Below are 7,196 nucleotides of genomic sequence, written 5' to 3' on the forward strand. Positions count from 1 at the left end.
CGTCTTCACTGTGGGCATAATGGAGTATGTGAGCTTGGCTATCGTCTCCATTACTATGGCTGGATCTCAGCGAATCTGCTAGTGGTCCACCCTTCCTGCCTCCACGAGAGGGGGACCTTCCGAGTGTTAGCTTTGGGGTTGAATGAAGGAATGAAGCAATGAATGCTATCTAAAAAGCTGGTGGAAGGAGCCCTTGACTCTCGCAAGCAACTGCACTATTATTCCTCTCATAAGAAGGGAGAGATAGGAGCAGAGCTTGCATTATTCTGCAACAGACAGCCCCAGCTCTATAGATTTTAATCACTAAAAAAAAAAAAAAAAAAAAAACCAATTACACTGTAATGCCAAAACCTGAATGCTTGGGGAAGGGCTTTTCTGCTTAATAGAATGTTACTGGGTAACTAAGGGCTAGGAAAAAAATATATTTTTTTTTCTTTACACTTTTTGATTTCTCCTTTAGTGAAACGGCTCTGGGGTCCACCATCACTGAATTGGTGTTGCCAAGTAGGGAGTCTGTGAGTTCTTAGGATTCCCTGGGATTCTGTTTCTCCCAAGCATGGTTGTAGAGTAAGATGCAATCTTTTTACCTCTCCACCCTTACTCCCCGCCTGTCCTTGCTGCACCCAAAGACAAGCCCACAGGCCCTTTGAGGTTGCAATTTCACTGTCACTCATCTCCAGGAAACAGACAGAGGTTTCCCAACTGACAGCATGGAGGAGGGGCAGAGCGTTTTGGTGCTAGCTCATGCCCTCGGAACTAGTAACTCAGCACACACTCTTGCCCTTGGCTTTTATTCTTAGGGGGAAGGTTCACCAACCTCTCTCCCCCTTTTCTGACCCTGGCTTAGGAAAGACCTTATAATTCCTTCCTCCCTCTCAGCAGGAAAATGGGATTAGGCAGAATAAAAGGTGCCTTATTATCCTGAGGTTGTGGTTTGGCATTTCTGGAGGCCTCTACGTGGGGTGACACGAGTTTATCAGGCCGGTGTTCACGTACCTTCCTTTGACTAGTGGCTTCTTGACCTAATTTCTGCTCTGCCCCTGGGCTCTGTTCCTGATTGGACAGCTCAGAGATGGTACACAAGAAGGAGCCAGGGCTGCACCCTCACAAGAGGTCAGCCCTGTGCCTGCTGGGCATAAGGCCCACGCTTCAGGCAACACCTGCATCATCTCAGGCATAGGTAGCAGATGTGCATAGGTAAAGCACTGAGGTACACGTGCCTTTGTCTGTGCCCATGCCAGACTCTGACTACCCTGGCTGGCCTCTCTCCTCACAAGCTCCCCAAAGGGGCGTAGGGGTGGAGAAGGGGCACTAGTGTCCCTGCAGGGCCAGACATGAGAGAGGAAGTGAGGGAAAGGCCTACTCACTATCTACCCTGGGTCAACTATGGCCACTTGCTCCCCAGCTAACCTCTCCCCAGCTAACCTCTCCCCAGCAACCCCCTCCCCAACCCAGGCTGTGCTCATGCCCCCTGCCACACAGCCCCTTCTGTCTCAGGGCATGTTCTTAGTGCTCTCCCTCTCTGTGTCACCAAATCTGGCCCTTCCCACAGTACCCAGCTGCAGTCCTCTAGAAAGCCTCCTTCTACTATTTCTGGCAATCAGAAGAAGATGGACAGGGTAAAGTAAATGACTTCCAAGGTCCCTGCTGACTCTAAGATTCTCCAGGAGTTTAAGCAAAAGTCAAGGGTTGGGGCATCAAAAGCTGGTGGTCCAGTTTTGGCAGCCTCACAGAAAGGAGGGAGACAGCACAGCCAACCAACTGAATGGGCCCCCTTTTGGGTTTGGGAGGCTTTGCCAAGAGCCCTGTGCAGCCGGTGCCCGCGAAGCAGCCCGCAGAGGGTGCTATTGGAGCCCTGGGTCTTTGGCTGTTGAAGGCAGCTACTTGTTGGGAAGTTCCCAGAAGCTCCTGCCCACACCTGCTCCCCCAGTCTGCTCTCCAAGTTTTGTTTACAGTTCAGCCCTTGGCAGACTAGACACTGGGATCCAAGAGGAAAGAGATCTAGGTGGCCAGGGACCCTCTCTTGGCTTTGCATTCTGTGCCTGAGCTCTGCGGCCCCGTCTGGCCTCAGAGAAATGTGTTCACTGAGGGGAAGAATTCAGGCCTGCTGCTCCTTTCCCTGCCAGCTCCACTCTTCCCATCATAATCGTTCCCTGCCACCTTCTGGAATTCTCTCCCCATCCTATTGGCTCCTCTTGATCTTCTCTGGATCAAAACTATAGTCTCTGGTGGCTGGGAAATAGGCCTAAGTCTGGAAGGTATTCCAGACTTCCTCAGGGCTGTTTCTGATTTGCATAAGAGCTGTCCCTTCCCTCAGCAGCTTCATCACCTTACTTCTGTATTTTCTACCTGAGGGTTCTCATGACCACGTGGCCCTGCAGCTGCAGTAGGAGCCCTGAGGGCAGAGCTGGGGGCTGCTCTAGGGTGTTGAAAAGGCAGCAACTGAGGAACTGGAGAGGACCTCCAAGAAGCTGAGGCATCAGAGTTGGTGGCACAGCTTGTCTGCGGTGCTGCCTTCTCCAAGCCTGTTGTTTGTTTCTCCTTTGCTATCTGTGAGGCCCTCCTCTTGTCTCATTTCTCCTCTCCTCTCTTCTTGTCTGCGGTCTCCCCTCCCCTCTCCCCCTTGGCTCTGTCTGGCCCCTTTCCTGCTCAGCTGTCTTCCTCTCTTGCTTGTCTTTCCTTTTCTTCCTCATCTCTCCCTTCTGGCTCAGTCAATCTCTGTCTGTCTCTGCCTCCTTCACAATCACTTGGTATGGTGCTTGGAGGGTGGGGGCAGGGGCGCCCAGGGTTCTTTGGAGTAACATGACAATTCCCTGGGTGGCCCATGAATATTTCACGGCTCCAGTTCCCCCTCACTGCTTCTGCCATTGACGGGTGAGTGGGGGCTAAAACACAAGGGTATCCCCAATAACTGTGCCATGGCTCAGTGGCAGCAGCTTCAGACCTTGTGACCCATGGTCCATATGGCATCAGCCTCACATCTGGCACAGCCCTCACATCTGTCACCGGGCTGGCAGCCCCAGCAGGGAGGGTTTGGGAACATGTCTGGGCCTATTAGACAACATGTCCGAATCTCTTGAATGTGTAGCCCCTTGAGGGGAGGAGGGGAAGGGGCAGCTATAGAGGGGGTTTCTGTAGCCACCTCATAGAAGCATTATGGGATTGGTTTTTTGCTAGGTGAAGCTGGGATTTCAGGTATTTGCAAAAGGGCAGATGACCTTGGTCTCCCTGACTGCCTCCTCCTTGCCTCCCTACCTGCTGGAACAGGTGAGAGATATCTCCACTGCAGCCCACTGGGAGAAAGCAAATGTTTGGACAACCAGAAAAAGAATCTAGAAACCAGAAGCTATTCCAGAAGATTTTCCAGCTTTTCCCAGCTCAGCTAAAGGGGAAGTTGTAGGGCCATGAAGACCTTGAAGGGAAAGAGGAAGGCAGCCCTGGGAAAGTCACCACGTCAGCCATCCAGAGACTTTCAGGAGATGGAAGGACTAGCCAAAGTCGTCCTGCCCACCCCCCTGCCTCTTGCCATTCTGAAAGAACAGGTTTATACCCTTCAAAAAATATTCCTCTCCTGAGAAGGAGTAGCTGTTGTATTTCCCATCCTTGAACCCCTACAAGGCCTGGATCCATGCTGTCCCCTATTTCTTCTTAGACCGTAGCCCTCCTTGTACTCTTCATGTGACTCCATTCTCTCCCTACGTTTGTCTTTAGCCAGAGATGTGGAGGGGTTTCTCCCATGGGCCAGACTTCCCAGGCAGAAACCTGTCTGAGGCTCAGATACAAGCAGTAGGCATCTGATAATGAATTGCATGGAAGGGCTAGAATCTTCTAATCTGTTATGCCTCAGAATCACTCCTATCTATGCCATCAGTTCATTTAGAAAATATTTACTAAGCACCTCCTACATGCAGGTATATCTAAGTGTTAAGAGATATATTGTTGAACAAGAGACATACTCTCCATTCTTACGGTGTTTACAGCCAAATAATCACAGAACAGAATATGTAACTACAAATTATCATGAACCTCATGAAAGAAATGAACAGTTTCCAGAGAAGGCCTCTGTGAAGAGGTGATATTGAAGTGGAAACCTAAAGGATAAAAGATCAGCCCTGTGAAAAACAGGGACAGGTATTTACAGAAAAGAAAGGAATGCCAAGTGGGAACGCCTTGGGGTGGCAAAGACCTTGGTGTGTTGAGAAACTAAAAGGAGACCAGTGGGGCCAGTTGTGGTAGGAAATAGTAGCCTTGGCAGGGTTGGCAAGGAGGGCAGAAGATCACACAGGGCTTTGTGAGTTGTGCAAAAGGAGTTTAGATACTGTTCACTTGCCTTGGAAAATGTCTGAAGGGTTTTAAGCAGAGGAGTAACAGGGTCTGATCTGGACTTTTGCAACAGTTGTAGAAATGAGCTGTAGACTGAGAAGGGGGGAGCAATGGATTTAGGGAGATTAGTAAGGGAGCTACTACAGCAAGCCACAGGAGATGTGACGGGGCTTGAATTGGGTGTTAGCCATGGAGATGGAGAGAGTTGGTCACATCTGGATGGGTTTCAAAGTGACAACTGACAATACTTACACAATAGTATACAGTCCCCCAACTGAGGGATTAGATGTCAGGGGTAAAGGAGAGGTAGACACGAGCCTCAAGAATGACTCTCAGGATTCTGGCCTGAGTAATTGAAGAGATGGTGCCATGTACTGAGATAAGGAAGGCTGAAGGAGCCCTTGGCTTGAGGGGAGGAGAATCAAGAGTTCAATTTTGGACATGTTAAGTTTGATATTCCTGTGAGGAGAAAAGTAGAGATGTCAGAGTATGTGAATTTGGGAACCCACAGAAGCGGTGTGGGAAGAATGCAAATTTGGGAGTTTTCTGAATATAGATGGTATTTAAAGCCAGGGGACTAGATGAGATCACCTTGGGAAGAAGAGTAAAGAGAGAAGAGAAGACCCAGGACTGAGTTCCAAAGAGTTCCAATGTATAAGGATTAAGTAGGGAAGGAGAAGCACACAAAAGAGACTAAAAAAAGGAACCTGACCAGGCACAGTGATGGGTGCCCATAATCCTAGCACTCAGGGAGGCTGAGGCACGAGGATCACTTGAGCCCAGAAGTTTGAGGTTGCTGTGAGCTGTAATATCATGGCACTTTAGCCAAGGTGATTTAGTGGTGGTGAGATGAGGGAGCTCTCATGTGATGGCTTCTGTTTTTTCAGTAGTATATTGGGATGAGATTATCAGCTGAGATTTCTTAGGGCAAATGAGAAGGTGAGGATGCAGGAGAGAGACATGACTATGAAATAGTCATCTTGGGGCTCAGCACCCGTAGCTCAGTGGGTAGGGCGCCAGCCACATACACTGAGGCAGGTGGGTTCAAATCCGGCCTGGGCCTGCTAAAAAAAATATAACAACTGCCACAAAAATGTACCAGGGTGTTGTGGTAGACACCTGTGGTCCCAGCCATTTGGGAGGCTGAGGCAAGAGAATCACTTTAGCCCAAGAGTTACAGGGTGCTGTGAGAGATTGCTGTGAGCTGTGATGCCACAGCACTCAACCAAGGGTGACAAAGTAAGACTCTATCTCCAAAAAAAAAAAAAAGAAAGAAAGAAAGAAAGAAATAGTCATCTTGAAAAGTGAGAAAGTAATGACCAGACAGCACTGAGAGGCCATACCCGCGACAAGATTGTAAATTTTAAAGCAAAAGCCAGCAACCCAGTTGTGTGATTTTTCTCCAGCTACGTTCAGCTCCTCTGATGAAGGCATGGAGAATGCATATGGTTGAGTTCACCACAGAGGAGTGAGGTTTTGCAAGGTGAGTATAGCAGAGGGAAGGGACGTAAAGGAGTGGAAGGTGTTGGCAAGAGAAGGATCATGAGGCCAGACCAGGTACTCTAATCTGGACATGAAAGGAACTGAATATCAGACAGAACTTGAAGAATAAGAAAATAAATAACTGGGGGAAAGTGCTTGGAGGTAAGCCTCTCGCAAAAAGTGACGTTTCAGCTGAAACTTGAAGGATGAAGAGTTGGCCCTGCAAAAAGTAGAGGAAGAGATTTCCAGGCAAATGGAACATCCAGTGGGAGGGGAATAGGTGATCATTATACAGTCACATGATTCCTACAGAGAAAGACTTGTGGCAGTGAACTGGCAGGATGGACAATGTAGTAGAGAGTGGGATATTGAGGATGGAGATTTGGGAGGCAGTGTACTATCTGATGATGACCCAAAGCTTAGGTCAGTGATTTCCAATTGGTGTGCAGGTTGAAAGGTTCTTAGGTGTGCCTCAAAAATTTGTAAAGATCATTCATTAAAGGACGGTGCCTGTGGCTCAGTGAATAGGGCGCTGGCCCCATATGCTGAGGGTGGCAGGTTCAAACCCAGCCCTGACCAAACTGCAACAACAAAAAAAGAAGCTTTCGTTGTTAAGAACTGCAGTGTCATCCTTTGAGCTCAGAAAGTAAAAATAAAAGTGAGATTATTTTTTTAGAAGATCATTAATTATTTTTGAAAGCAATTCAAAGCACAGTAAGTATAGTCTTTTTATTACTCTTTTTTTTTTGATCAATGTAATTTAAGTGTGCTCTAGAAGTTTAACTATAGGTTCGAGGGTATCATGAGATAAATAAGTTGAAAAACACTGGCTTAGGTGAATAATGGTAAGTGGAAGAAGCAGTTGTGGAAGTCGATTTGCCAATAATATCAGGAATTGGAGTGGGCACACCCGTGAGGATGGCTATTAGAAAACAAAGCCTACTAACCAAATAACAACTGTCAGCCAGAATGTGGAGAAATTGGAACCTTTGCAGGGGAGAATGTAAATAGTACAGCCACTGCGGAAAACAGTATGACAATTCTTCAAAAAATTAAACACAGAATTACCATCAGATGTGGCAATTCCAAAAGAGGAGAAAGCAGGGACTACAACACATATTTATACACTCATGTTCATAGCAGCATTAATCACAAGAAACCGGCTCAGCGCCCATAGCACAGTGCTTATGGTGCCAGCCACATACACTGAAGGTTGCAGGTTCGAACCTGGCCTGGGCACAACTGCAACACAAAAATAGCCAGGCCTTGTGGTGGGCGCCTGTAGTTCCAGCTACTTGGGAGGCTGAGAATCGCTTCAGCCTAAGACTTTGAGGTTGCTGTGAGCTGTGATGCCATAGCACTCTACCAAGGGCGACATAATAAGACTGTGT

This window comes from Otolemur garnettii, unplaced genomic scaffold (genome assembly GCF_000181295.1).
Source record: "Otolemur garnettii isolate 467f Iridium unplaced genomic scaffold, OtoGar3 scaffold00155, whole genome shotgun sequence".
Classification (NCBI taxonomy): domain Eukaryota; kingdom Metazoa; phylum Chordata; class Mammalia; order Primates; family Galagidae; genus Otolemur; species Otolemur garnettii.